This window comes from Schistocerca americana, chromosome X (assembly GCF_021461395.2).
Source record: "Schistocerca americana isolate TAMUIC-IGC-003095 chromosome X, iqSchAmer2.1, whole genome shotgun sequence".
NCBI lineage: Eukaryota > Metazoa > Arthropoda > Insecta > Orthoptera > Acrididae > Schistocerca > Schistocerca americana.
This window is the reverse complement of record NC_060130.1, coordinates 363,089,227-363,105,192: the sequence shown is the minus strand read 5'-3', so window position 1 is coordinate 363,105,192 and position 15,966 is coordinate 363,089,227.

Genomic DNA, 15,966 nt, shown 5'->3' with positions numbered 1-15,966 from the left:
ATGTGGACAAGATACCTAAATTTCATATAAAATTTACTGTATAACAATATCTCATTTAATTTAAGTACGACATAGGTGTCGTATGTAATACTGAGAAATATTCCGTCTTTCGCGACTGTAATAAACGTATTATTTACACCGGACGCGTTTGGTTTTATTTTAAAGCACTTCAATCAAGGAAAGGTATGGCACATACACAATGGTACTAATGTTTTCTTTCTTGTTTTTGTTCCACAGTCGCAGTTTTACCAATGGTACTGAAATATATTCCTCTTCTGCAACTGTAATAAGGGGCTTATTTAGACCAGACACGTTTCTCTCTTTTGAAGCATCTTCAGTGGGCAGTATTTTGTCTCCTCCATTGCCAAGTCACCTTTCGTAGTTTTGTGCTGCGGTAACACAATATTCAACGTTTGTGTTGGCAGATCATTGTTTTAGCAAATAAATGATGTTTGTGTGTGGCACACATTTGTCTACTTCCTTTTGATTGATTGAAGTGCTTTAAAATAAAGCCAAACGTGCTCAGTGTAAATAAAACTTCTGTTACAGTCGCGAAAGACGGAATATTTCTCAATATTACATACGACACCTATGTGGTCCTTAAATGAGCTATCGTTATACAGTAAATTTTATATGAAATTTAGGTATCTTGTCCACATTTCATTCTCAACATTGTGGCAACTAAAATCGACCATACGGAAAGTATACTCTATGGACTTTTACCTCTGCAAACTCTACAAAATTTCGTGCAATGGTTTACTATATTTAATGCTGCATAATAACTGCGTTGAACATCGAAACAAAATTAAGTCATTTATGGGGAGAAGGTATCAGTCAAGAAGATGTGTAAAAATCTAATTTTTGGGCCAAATAGTTTTTGTGGAATCGATTGATAAGAGTGTCAAAGCAGTCGGAACACGATGTGTCTGCACAGGCGAGCAGTGCAGTGACAAAATTGCGCACAGCGCGGAATGCAGGGAGCACGTCTTTGTAGCAGCGAAAGGGTTAATGCGGCCGTGGTGGCTTTACTTCATGAACTGCGCGCTCCCCCCTAAACGTAAGCTTGCGAACTATACTATACTATGGTGCTGCTTCTATTGGCGCGTGTGTCGTGTGCAACTGGCAACGCAGCAATCTCCCGCGTCTGGGCGGGCATGCGCGAGCCACCAAGATAAAAGAATTGAACTATAGTCACATGCCATCTGGAAACTGATTCATGTAAGCTACCACTAGACATCAATATAACCAACTGCCTGATGCATAGCCATCCTGCCCAGCCAAGCTCCAGTCCTGGATATCAGCAATCTCAATGAGCAATCAAGCCAGCACTGGACTCTACCTGCAGCATGCTCCCGAACTGCTTCACCATCACCTCATACATTCGTTGCCTGCCATTTATCACATCCTCATTGGATTCAGTTTCTCTTTGAGCTCCGTGAGCCAGTACATTATCACTCTGTGCAGCCACCACTTGCAGCCAGCCACGACTTCACCAGATGCTGCCCATCCAACACGAGTTGCAGCAGCCACCTATCACTGACCACTGCATCGTGGGACTCGGCATTTATACACACTGTGATGACTTCCTATTCTAGTGATCAGACTTAGACTGTGTGAGAACTTCCTCTGGGTGGAATGTAGTGTCAACCACACAGTGATGTGTCAAGCAGTGACATTTATTTTCTTGTGTGCACGGGTACCAACCTTACCTGTTGCTCGTGTTCAGTGGCATAATACGAGCATTGTTCATCACTACTGGTGGGATATCACTTCAAGTGTGTTATCCCCTTGTGGTCACAGATACAAAATTCAATGAGTTGTATTGTCAGACAACCTCAGCCATGCAATTTAAGTGTAAAGGACTTATGTGACAATTAACATTCATAGTACTACATTAATGTAGACTCATTATGAGATTATGTTAAGTGATGACCTACTATTTTCATGGATACTGGGTTATGTGAAATTCCTGGCTAATAAATATTTCGGTTTGGTCATTGTAATAAAAGCAAACTGTTAGTACTTTATATAACTACAGTGCTCGCTAGTCCAAGTATTCCATCACTGTACTGTTTCTGTGATGAAGGCTGAAAGAAGACTTCAGACATGATTTCCAGGCCAGTAACTTACAATACTCTGAAAACATTTTATGCACTACCATCTTTATGGGCCTTACAAGCATAAAATGTACCTCCTTGTTTAGGTGGGGAGGGGAGGGGGCTAAGGAAAAAATTTAAAAAAAATCAAAATAAATATCTCCATGCTAGCAAAATTGAATGAAGTCATCAGTATCGCAGCATAACAGAGCACCACTCAAGAGAAGCATTGGTTGTACAGCAGTAAAGTTGTACAACTATTTATCTTAATCATTGTAACTGGACTTGCATTCGGGAGGACGACAGTTCAATCCCGCGTCTGGCCATCCTGATTTAGGTTTTTGTGATTTCCCTAAATCACGCCAGGCAAATGCCGGGATGGTTCCTTTGAAAGGGGACGGCCGACTTCCTTCCCTGTCCTTCCCCAATCCAATGAGACCGATGACCTCGCTGTTTGGTCTCTTCCCTCAAACAATCCAAAATCCATTTTAACTGATTCAACTGTTGGTTCTTGGTACATTGTATCAACTAAACAAAACAGTATTTTAACCTTGTTTCACAAATTTTATTATTACTGTACAACTTGGGTTTCAGGCTATAAGCACATTTTCTAGTACTTAACTGATCCCAAAGATAAGAATGAAGCAAAGATAAAGATGTCAACTTTTTAATCTATTGATTCTTGACTTAATGCAAATTCGTCTCTGTTGACTCTTTGACTAGTGAATGAAGCGACCCAGGTTCTTCTTTAGTATAAGTAATTGCAGTATTGTGTAAAAGAGGTTAATAATTTAAGTGAGTTCATTCATTCAGTAATAAATGTAAGGATACATACACTTTTTTCTTAATTTCTCAAATTTCTGCCTGAATAAGCTTTGCATTCTTTCTCTCTATGTTGGCGTGCTACGGATGTATGGTTATGATGTGTTCCACACCATGAACAATCCGTCAGCTGGTTGCATGTCTGTGCCAATTTTACCATATAAATAACTTGCAGCTACCTTTCCTGAAGTTAATTACTTTAGTGGACCTACTACGCAGTGCCACTAAAACCATGACGTGGAACTTCATCAGGTTCTGCAGTGGGGGGCGGGTACTGAAAGAAAGCTCTGATCTCCCCTGGTTACAAATGGTGTAAAAAACTTTGCAGTAACTCTTCTGTATTTTACACACAATGCTTTCCATGTAAAGCTCTAGTTATAATAATGAGTGGACATATCTATCTTACTTCATAGCTCATAACAGGTGACAAAATATATTCATTCATACCTTTTACATTACACGACAGAACATAACTGAATGACAGTTCTCATAACAATTCTTCAGTTCTTTTCTGGTATTTATATTATCCCCAGCACTTTTTGCTCCATGGCTTCTGAGACACTGCCAAGCCATGATGACATATCATAAGCAAGCCTCAACAGTAGGTGGAGACATGCATTCACAGTCATGCCTTGTCAATGTGCTGGCTTGATTTTGCATCCATTTGCAAATATGTCATTTAGTTGAATTTACAGCCTTCAGATTTGTGTGACTTATCACATAATCATGTGAATAACTTCACGCTTTTCTTTATTCAGGGTCAATTGCCACTTTTTGCACAATACAAATATCTTATCTAAATCATTTTGAAATTCATTTTGGTCATCTGATGACGTTACAAGATAAATGACAGCATCATCAGCAAACAATCTAAGATGGCTACTGAGATTGTCTTCTATGTTGTTAATGTGGATCAGGAACAATAGAGAGCCTATAACACTTCCCTGGGGAACGCCGGATATTATTTCTGTTTCACTCTATGACTTTCTATCTATGACTATGAACTAAACCTTTCTGACAGGAAATCACAAATCCAGTCACACAACTGAAGCAATATTCCATAGGCATGCAGTTGGTTAGAAGACGCTTGTGAGGAATGGTGTCAAAAGCCTTCTGGAAATCTAAAAATATGGAATCAATTTGACATCCCCTGTCGATAGCACTCATTACTTCATGAGTATAAAGGGCTGGTTGTGTTTCACAAGAATGATATTTTCTGAATCCAAGCTGACTATGTGTCAATAAATCATTTTCTTTGGAGCACTTCATAATGTTTGAATACAGTATATGTTCTAAAACCCTACTGCAAATCGACGTTAGTGATATGGGCCTGTAATTCAAGAGATTACTCCTGCTTCCCATTTTGGGTATTGGTGTGACTTGAGCAATTTTCTAGTGTTTAGGTACGGATCTTTCCGTGAGCGAGCAGTTGTATACACTCCTGGAAATTGAAATAAGAACACCGTGAATTCATTGTCCCAGGAAGGGGAAACTTTATTGACAGATTCCTGGGGTCAGATACATCACATGATCACACTGACAGAACCACAGGCACATAGACACAGGCAACAGAGCATGCACAATGTCGGCACTAGTACAGTGTATATCCACCTTTCGCAGCAATGCAGGCTGCTATTCTCCCATGGAGACGATCGTAGAGATGCTGGATGTAGTCCTGTGGAACGGCTTGCCATGCCATTTCCACCTGGCGCCTCAGTTGGACCAGCGTTCGTGCTGGACGTGCAGACCGCGTGAGACGACGCTTCATCCAGTCCCAAACATGCTCAATGGGGGACAGATCCAGAGATCTTGCTGGCCAGGGTAGTTGACTTACACCTTCTAGAGCACGTTGGGTGGCACGGGATACATGCGGACGTGCATTGTCCTGTTGGAACAGCAAGTTCCCTTGCTGGTCTAGGAATGGTAGAACGATGGGTTCGATGACGGTTTGGATGTACCGTGCACTATTCAGTGTCCCCTCGACGATCACCAGTGGTGTACGGCCAGTGTAGGAGATCACTCCCCACACCATGATGCCAGGTGTTGGCCCTGTGTGCCTCGGTCGTATGCGGTCCTGATTGTGGCGCTCACCTGCACGGCGCCAAACACGCATACGACCATCATTGGCACCAAGGCAGAAGCGACTCTCATCGCTGAAGACGACACGTCTCCATTCGTCCCTCCATTCACGCCTGTCGCGACACCACTGGAGGCGGGCTGCACGATGTTGGGGCGTGAGCGGAAGATGGCCTAACGTTGTACGGGACCGTAGCCCAGCTTCATGGAGACGGTTGCGAATGGTCCTCGCCGATACCCCAGGAGCAACAGTGTCCCTAATTTGCTGGGAAGTGGCTGTGCGGTCCCCTACGGCACTGCGTAGGATCCTACGGTCTTGGCGTATATCCGTGCGTCGCTGCGGTACGGTCCCAGGTCGATGGGCACGTGCACCTTCCGCCGACCACTGGCGACAACATCGATGTACTGTGGAGACCTCACGCCCCACGTGTTGAGCAATTCGGCGGTACGTCCACCTGGCCTCCCGCATGCCCACTATACGCCCTCGCTCAAAGTCCGTCAACTGCACATACGGTTCACGTCCACGCTGTCGCGGCATGCTACCAGTGTTAAAGACTGCGATGGAGCTCCGTATGCCACTGCAAACTGGCTGACACTGACGGCGGCGATGCACAAATGCTGCACAGCTAGCGCCATTCGACGGCCAACACCGCGGTTCCTGGTGTGTCCGCTGTGCCGTGCGTGTGATCATTGCTTGTACAGCCCTCTCGCAGTGTCCGGAGCAAGTATGGTGGGTCTGACACACCGGTGTCAATGTGTTCTTTTTTCCATTTCCAGGAGTGTATAATTGCTAAATATGGAGCTATTGTATCAGCATACTCTGAGAGGAACCTGACTGGTATACCATCTGGACTGGAAGCTTTGATATTATTAAGTGATTTAAGCTGCTTTGTGACAACGAGGATATCTATTTCTATGTCTCATATCTTGGCAGTTGTTCTCGATTGGAATTCAGGGATATTTACTTTGTCTTCTTTGGTGAAGGAGTTTCGGAAAATTGTGTTTAATAACTCTGCTTTAGTGGTACTGTCATCAGTGACTTCACCATTGCTATCGTGCAGTGAAGGTATTGATTGCATCTTGCCACTGGTGTGCTTTATGTATGACCAGACTCTCTTTGGGTTTTCTGCCAGATTTTGAGACAGAGTTTCATTGTTGAAATTATTGAAAGCATCCCGCATTGAAGTAGGCGCTATATCTTAAACAGTTGCAAAACACCTAACAATTAATTGAAACCATGTTTTTAGATTCCACAAATTTCTTTTGTCAGGCTAAGTGGTTAAAAGTAGAACATGTCATTCCATAGAATCACCATGTTATACCCCAGATGCCTGCACTGAGGCAAATGGTGTTGTGAATCTAACCTTGCTTAAGTAATTACAGCACTTCTTAATATTAAAATTCATTGACTAAGAGCCATGTTTTTCACTTACATTCAATTATTCTTATTATCTAGACTCAGTGTCCCTTAAGGTGAAACACCTTTCTATTTTTTACAGAAATAAAATTTTCACTGAACAATTTAACTTGCTTGGACAAAAAATAATGTATTTTGTTCCAAATATTGGTGTATGTCCAACCAATCATACCTCCATTAATTACATTCTATAACCTGTAAATGATTTTTCCATTTTATTGCTCTCTTTGTATGGAATTTCGAAGTACATTGTTTCCTTTTCATAGATAAGAGTATGAGAATAGCTGAACTGTTTGATCAGGGTATATCATGGTTACCCTAATGTAACTGCCTTTTCTTTGCTCTTAAATTATTGATCACAAGAGCATAATTTTCTCAAATTTATTGAGACAGAAAAATGATTAGATTCCACTTTACAATAAGGAACCACATGCCGACATTTTAATTCACAACTATCCTCACACTTGCAAATCTCAGATTTGTGGTAATTCAAACACATGAGGAAATGTAAATGTAAAGTACCATAACGCCCCCACAATTCTGTTTACCTTTACTTATTTTGGAGAACAATCAATAGTGTGACTAACAGTCATTGTATAACTTCCTAACACTGTAAGGGCTGTGCTTACACCTTCCTCTATGGGACAATACTGTGTAAATACCTCCTTGTCTTTTCATTGCAAATGTCCCTTTTTTAATTCCTCTATATAGGAAAACAGTTCCCGTCATTCCTTCCGTGGTTCCACTTGACCTATGTGTATACAATCCCTTACAACCTACCTCAAATCAAATAGACCCCATCTTGAATCTTTAACAGTGCTTTTCTTTATACATCCTCATGGCAAATCTTCCTCATAGCATATTGACTGTAGGCTACCTGATTAGCCCAAACATGTGTTTCATGACTCCTCCTTTTATAACTTCTACTGGTGCTTCTTGCAATGTTATAAATTACCTATATGAAATGGCCAATAAAATGCTTGCTCTCATGGTATTATTCCTATACTTGTTACATTATTATTCCTGCATGCTTCTCGATGTGGTCTTCACCTTTCCATAAATACTATTTGTCAATGACTGTTCACCTATAATCGACTTGCTACTACACGATTATATGGTTTATCTTTATTCTTTACTATCAAAGTGGTCATATTCTGCCCACACTTAAAAACCATGAACAACTAGTACAGTATGAAGTGTGAACATACTTATTTTTCATTTGCAGTACCCACGATATACACTGAGGTGACAAAATTCATGGTATACCTCCTAACATCATGTTGGACCTCCTTTTGACCAGTGAAGTGCAGCAAATCAATGTGGCATAGACTCAGTGAATTGTTGGAAGTCCCTTGCAGAAATATTGAACCATGTTGCCTCTACAGCCATCCATAATTGCGAAAGTGTTGCCAGTGCAGGATTTTGCGCACAAACTGAGCTCTCAATTATGTCCCATAAATTTTCAATGGGATTCAAGTTGAGTGATCTGGCTGGCCAAATCATTCACTGAAATTGTCCAGAATGTTCTTCAAACTAATCATGAACAATTGTGGCCCAGTGACATGGTGCATAGTCACCCATGAAAATTTCATTATTGTTAGGAAACGTGAAGTTCGTGAATGGCTGCAAATGTTTCCAGTCAATTATCAGTTCAATTGGACAAGAGGACCCAGTCCATTGCATGTAAACACAGCTCTAACTATTACAGGGCCACCACCAGCTTGCACATTGCTTTATTGACAACTTGTGTCCATGGCTTTGTGGGGTTTGTGACACACTCAAGCCTACCATCAGCTCTTACCAACTGAAATCGAAACTCATTTTACACAGTCATGGTTTTCCAGTTGTCTAGGGGACATCATAAGCCCCAGAGAGGTGCTGCAGGTAATATTGTGCTGTTAGCAAAGGCACTTGTGTTGGTTGTCTGCTGCCACACCCCATTAACACCAAATTTCGCTGCACTGTCCTAACTGATGAGTTCATCATACATCTCAAATCGATTTTTGTGGTTATTTCATGCTTGTCTATTAGCACTGACAATTATACACAAATACCCCTGCTCTCGGTTGTTAAGTGAAGCCCATCAACCACTGCGATGTGACATGGACTCAACTAGTTGTTGGTACTCCCCCACAGAAATACTGAGTGATACTATTCTACAGCCTTCTGTGGTGAGACATAATGCCTGAAATTTGGTATTCTCTGCACATCCTTGACACTGTGAATCTCAGAATACTGAATACCCTAACAATTTCGAAAATGTACCGCCCCTTGCATCTAGCTCAAACTATCATTCCATATTCAAAGGCTGTTAATTCCCATCATATGGCCCTAATCATGTCAAAAACCTTTTCACATGAATCACCTGAGTACAAATGACAGTTCTGCCAGTGCACAGCCCTTTTATGCCTTGTGTATGCAATACTACCACCATGTGTATGTGCATATTGCTACGCCATGACTTTTACACCTCAGTGTATATTAAAAGAAAGCTTTGTGAGATCTGTTCAGAATACTTCTATGTTTGCTTTTGATCTCTGTTCAATCATTCTAGTTCATGTACGACACACCTGCTTAACAGCTAACCAATCCCTCTGTTTTATGTTAAGAAGAGTGATAATTTAATATTCAGCAGCTCTCTCTTGTCAGAGATAACTTGAGTTTTTAATACTACTTTCGCTACTCATTTGTTAAGCAATTCAATGGTGTTCCTTTCCCAGAAATAACATGACGCTCAGCTACCATGGCCAGAGAATTTGTTCACCAATCTCCTACTTTTCTTTGCCTTACAAGTTAGCATGTCACACTTGCCTTCACTTTAGGAATGTTTTCCATTCCTGTTCCCTTCTCCCTATTGCTGTGATATTCCTAAAATGTGTGCTATCACCAAACATATCAGCTGTATTCATTAACTGTGTATGTGTGTGGATGTTAGCAGGATGTAATTACCACAACATGGTCTGCAGAAAAGAAGGGTTCCAACAGTTGAAACATATGAATGTGGAAACAGGGACAACAGAAGAGGCACTCTTGTCAGAGAAGTAAGAGAATGTGAAATACTGAAACAGTTAACTTGGATACCAGATGCCCATCAATCAGCCAAATCTGCAAAGATCGCAGATTCTCCTGGGGATGCCATTTTCTTTATCATGTCAGTACCATATCTCTTCACTCTCGTAACTTATTAAATTACTAATATAGTATACTATAATAAAGAGTAATGACTTCATGACATGCTGCATCCTTTATACTACAGATGAGGCAACACTATGACATTACTATCACTGCTCCAGTAATAATGTATAACTGGCTTATTATAACAACTGATCTGTTGAAGTTCACTGCATGTCTCACTATATTCCTCTTGTAGTTAAAAAAAACTCTCCTTTAACTGTAATCAGCCATCAAATATATACGTAATGAGGCTATACAGCCTGAGAAAAGTAATGAAAAATAAATCATCAAGTTAAAAAAAGTAACAAACGTAACTAAATATAAGTGTACATTTCTAGTAAATAAAATTTGCAGTGATTTGTACCAGGCAATGTAAAAGACATCACATCAGCACTGCTTCAAAATGTTCTCTACACTAAATATTACATCCTCCTCCTGGATTGAAATCTTACCCATCAAGGTCTCTGTGAAATAAAACTCTTTTCACTAATGAATACATCACATCTGCAGAACATAATAAGCACAAGGCAATGCACAGTCCACTACCATCAAATTTCATTCCTCCCACAAACATCATTTGACAAAATAGTTTACTTACTAAGCAATTATAATGTACGGCTTCCCTCCAATAATCCATAAGGCACATATACTTATTGTAGTTTACGAATACTGCCAGAGCCAGTGCCTCGAAGATTCCTGTAGGTGCAATGAGTAGCCCTTTGAACACTGCCATGAATGAAGAACCTCCAGGCCACCAACCAACAAAGACCGCCAGGATGTTGTTATAAGCGGTGGGCACCTGTCTTGAAGACACGATTACTTCCATGTTGCTAGTTGGTGCCAAACATTACACTGGCAAACATTCAGTGTACATAGGTCCACGTCCATGTTGGGCCTCTGCTAGCCATGGCCATCACAAGTTGTCAACAGTGCAGCATTTCTTCAGCCACAAACTGAGTACAATATATTTATTTAAAGTGCATCTGTGACAACTAATCTTTTGCATGCCTGTCCAGATTCCTACAGTGAAAGATCCTTTGGCCACCTCCCACCCATTTATCATTAGCAGTGAGGACGCAACTCTTGGCTCCTTTGAGCATAAAGTTCCCAGCTCTCATCATAACACCTACTGGTGTAAGATTGAAAACCTGAACACACATTAGTGTCACCACATGTACTTACTACACTGCCTTCATATACACTGTTTTCAAAGTTCAAATCATCATCATTGTATTCATCACATCTTAAATATTTTTTGATTCTAGGTTTTATATCATCATACATTTTAGTATACTCACTTGGACACAGAAATTCTTTTTGGTTTTATGCTATATTTCCCACAAAACTAGGTGTAGCTCTGGTAGATTCAACTTTTTCCTGAAATTTTTTTACCTATCTCTTGTAGATTCTCCATAAAACTGATTAGAGCATTTGGGGTACCAAGCACTTCACTAAAATCTCTACTTTGTTCTAATGTCTCTACTCAACTTTGGGTATCTGCGATATGACTGTGTATATTTTCGAATTCCTGGGTGGATAATTGCTCTATATGTTGCATCTTATCATATGGCTCTTTAAACTGTTCTTTAATTTCACTCTGGACTGAACTGCACTGTTTTTCTATTTCAGTCTGTAGCTCCATTGGTAACTTTACTAAGCTCGGTTCTATATTAGAAATTTTATCTACTTTCACTGCTACTGTTAGCTAATCCGTCTCTCTCTCTCTCTCTCTCTCTCTCTCTCTCTCTCTCTCTCTCTCTAGCTATCTATCTCTGTCTCTCTGTGCTTAAGCCTTCAAGACAGCCATTACTTCTTCCATTTTCTTAGTCTGAACAGGTATATGCTCATTTGTATTTAAGCAATCTCACTAGATTCTGATTTGACTACCCAGGTCCAGAGAAATAGGCCCTTAGAGCTTTTCTAAAATGAACTATTAATAAAAAGAACCTCACTTTAGGGCTTTTTACACCTGACCTAACTGGATGTACAGCTAGCTGCACTGTGCCGTTGATGCATTATGCATGGGCAAAGTGATGTAGCGATGAGCCACTGTGTAGCTGTTGTGTCATCACCTGATCAGCTGCTCCACTACAAAGTTATGCTCTGCTGTTGTTGAGGTTATCAGTTGCCACAGGAATGCCAACAGACATTGCTGTTACAATTATACTCTCAAAATCACAACATGGAATTCCTTCATGTCATTGATGAGATTCTTCTTCAGTTATGTGATAAATGTTACTTAAGCATGTGAATAGCTTTCACTGTTAACCCCACTGCTGTGGTGAATAGTATTTGTCCTTCTTGATTAATGAGAGCAATTCAGGCAACACTACTGTGTGTGGCTGTTTATATCTTCTTGTCTACTGACTTGGATTGCTCTGGGCAATGTCATATCTTCTGTTGACCAGTCTCATTTGGTGTAATTGAAAAGGTGTCCACTGTCTTGTAAACTGGAAGTCTGCTCCTACTCATGTATCTTCTGCGTCGGTACGGCATGGCTGTCTGCTCGCTGCGGCTGCCTCGAGTCGAATGAGCCTGCAGCTGCCTCAGTACCGGATGACGCCACTGATAAGACGTCACCGCACCAGTTATCAGCGCCGTTGCGCAACAGGATGTGAATTTTCCAGCAACACGCTCCTAGTAATACTAGGGAGCGTGTTGCCCAGCCCATTTTAATCGAGCGCCACAGCCTCGTTCTGCGGCTAAGTCCCGCTCAAGGTCACCCGCCTTACACAGCAGCATACGGTGAACGCACACAAGAAGGAGCGTGTTGCTGGAAAATTCACATCCTGTTGCGCAACGGCGCTGATAACTGGCGCGGTGACGTATTATCAGTGGCGTCATCCGGTACTGAGGCAGCTGCAGGCTCATCCGACTCGAGGCAGCCGCAGCGAGCAGACAGCCATGCCATATCGACGCAGAAGATACATGAGGAGGAGCAGACTTCCAGCGTCTTTAAATTTTCTTGTACTACAACAGAAGTAGTTAGTGGTAATTCATGGTTAACAATTGCTATTGTGAGAGGTACTGACAAACCTCTTCAAGGATTGGAGGCCTACAATGCTCTTGCTCTTGCTCTTGTGTGCGTTCACCGTATGCCGCTGTGTAAGGCGGGTGACCTTGAGCGGGACTTAGCCGCAGAAATTCAAATGGGCTGGGCAACACGCTCCCTAGTATTACTAGGAGCGTGTTGCTGGAAAATTCACATCCTGTTGCGCAACGGCGCTGATAACTGGCGCGGTGACGTCTTATCAGTGGCGTCATCTGGTACTGAGGCAGCTGCAGGCTCATTCGACTCGAGGCAGCCGCAGCGAGCAGACAGCCATGCCGTACCGACGCAGAAGATACATGAGGAGGAGCAGACTTCCAGTTTACAAGACAAAATTCTTGAAAAATCACAAATGCTCTCTTCTTGTTTGCACCACTAATTCATGTCTTGCACTGGGACATGAAAATGAAGTGTTACAGTGGATTTTTATGATATGTTTCGTTCCATGTATGATCTGTAACCTGGTTGCAGCTGTGTGCCAACTTTATCTTATACATAATTTGTGGTTGCCTTTCCTGAAAGTAATTACCTCTGTGTACCTGCTAGTCAGTGCCACCAGACCATGACGTGTGACTTCTTCAGCTTCTGTAATGGGAGGCGAATGTTGAAAGAGATCTCCAGTATGTCCAAGTTACTAAATGACATAAACAGCTTTGCAGTAACTCTTTCATATCTCATGCACACTTTTTTTTGTGTACAGCTCCAGTGACAAAGATGGATGAAAAGACCTCTCTTACTACATAGCTCATAACAGATTACAACATGTATTCATGCAACACTTTCATTTTACAGGAGAGCACATAACAAAATAACAGTTTTCATAATGGTTCTTCAGTTGTTTTCCAGTGTTTACATTATTGCCAGCACTTTTTGCTCCATGGATTCCAATGCAAGACCAAGCCATGATGTCAAAGCACAAGCAGGCCTCCACAGCAGGTGTGGACATGAATTCACAGTTGCACCTTGTCAACATGCTGGCTTCCTTTCACATCCATCTGCATGTATATCAAACAAGGGCATGCACAGTGGGAAGCAACTACATAAAACTATGGTTTCTGTTTCTGTGGACTTCTTTCATTAGCTTAAGTGGTTAAAAGAGGAATATGTTATTCCACAGAATCGCCAAGTTACACCTCAATGTGTAGGACTTCTGTATGTATTTCTATATGTACTATGTATTTATGATTTACGTTTATGCCATTTTCAGAAAAGGATGACTCTGGCCTCTTGCATCTCCAGCTTCTATGGTGTTCTCTCAACCTAGTGCAGATTGATCTCCCAGTTTGCCCAATATAGCAACTCTGACACTCCTGGCAGATGATCTTATAAATCACACCTTTCATTATGTCTATTTGTTTATGTTTTGAATTGAAGAGTCATCTACCTACTGTCTGCAGGACATAGAAATGCACAGGGTTTCTCTGCACGTTTCTGTGTCCTGAAGACAATAGACAGATGTCCCCTCAATTCAAAAGATAAACAGACATTATGAAAAGTGTTGTTTATAAGAACATCTGTGGAGAGTGGCAGTGTTGCTATATTGGAGAGACAGGGAGGTCAATCTTCACAAGGCTCAGAGAACACTATAGATGTTAGAGATTAAAGAAGCCATATTCATCCTCTTCTGAAAATTAGATAAATGAAAATCACAAATACATAATAGATATAGACGTCCTACACATAGAGAGGATGGCTGCAAAGCTCAATCAGTTGAAAATTTGAGAAACCAAGAAACAGGTGTGCATATTCCCACATTTATTACTGAATGAACAAACTCCACTCCATTATTCATCCCCTTTAGGAAATATTGAACCCCTACATAAAAGGAGAACCTTGGTGCCTTCATTCGCATAAAAAATTCCATTACAATGCATAACTTTACTCCAATGTACAGGTAGTTATAATTGTTATAAATGCTGTCCTAATGAATTTTGTAGGTCTATATGTATTTTTTTCAAAATTGTCAACAGACATAACTTTTACAGTTTAAGTTGAGAACCAATGGATTAAAAAGTTGACATTTTTATCTCTCCTTGATTCTTATATTTGGGATCAATTATGTACTAGAAAATGGGCTTATAGCCCAAAACCTAGGTCATGCGGTAATAACAAATTTTGTGAAACAAGGCTAATAAAGTATTTTGGTCAGTTAATACAACTATTTATCTATTTGTTTTTTTAATGTCAATTAGAAAGACAAGTTTTAAAAAATAAAACTGTGCTTATGGAAAGCTGTTTCTCTTCAGTCAAAGAATATAATTCCAGAGTCAGGAACTGAAAATAAGCTTACAGTGAAATACATTTCAAATGTGTATATAAAGATTTAGTAGTAGGTTTTGAAATGCGTGCTTGTGTACAGTATTGCATTCAAAATTTTTATGTATGTAATGCATAACTATATTTAAAAATGTGTGGGTGAAAGTGAATTTGTGTAACAGTCAAAGTAAACACAAAGCATTTCAGATAAGGTGATTTTCTCTAACTCACAAAACAATAGGTGAAAATTATACTTAATTAAATAGGTTGTTGTTTTTGTTGTTATTGTTTTTAATGTTTGTCCAGAGACTGGTTTGATGTAGCTTTCCATGCTACCATATCCTGTGCAAAGGTTCTTAATCTCTGGGTAACTACTGCAACCTACATTCTTCTGAATCTGCTTAGTGTATTCATCCCTTGGTGTCTCCCTCTGTGATTTTTACCCTCCACACTTCCCCCCAATACTAAATTTGTGATCCCTTGATGCCTCAGAATGTGTCCTACCAAGTCAAGTTGTGCCACAAATTCCTCTTCCCCCCAATTCTACTCAGTACCTCTTCACGGATCCGCCCAGTTAGCTGTGCGGTCTAACGCATGAAGGAATGCCTGGTCTCCAGCACGAATCCGCACGGCGGCCTTGTGTCGAGGTCCGGTGAGCCAGCCAGTCTGTGGATGGTTTTAAGGGGATTTTCCATCTGCCTCAGCAAATGCAGGCTGGTTCCCCTTATTCTGCCTCAGCAACACTATGTCGGCAATCTCTGCACAAACAAGTACTCAACGTATGCGTACACCACCATTACTCTACCATGCAAACTTACACTCATCTGGTGTGAGATGTTCCCTGGAAGAGGGGGGGGGGGGGGGGGGGGAGGAAGTGGGAGGGGGGGTGTCCACCAGGGGCCAAACTGCACAATAACCATGAAAGAGTGGTTTGGTGTGAGGTGGTGGAGGGGTGAAGTGGACTACGGTAGTCGTCGTGGGGTTGTGGACAACTGCGGCTGTGGTGGGGATGGAGCCTCTCTGTCGTTTACAGGCCTCTGGTTAACATAAAATACAATATATACAATATCTCTTCA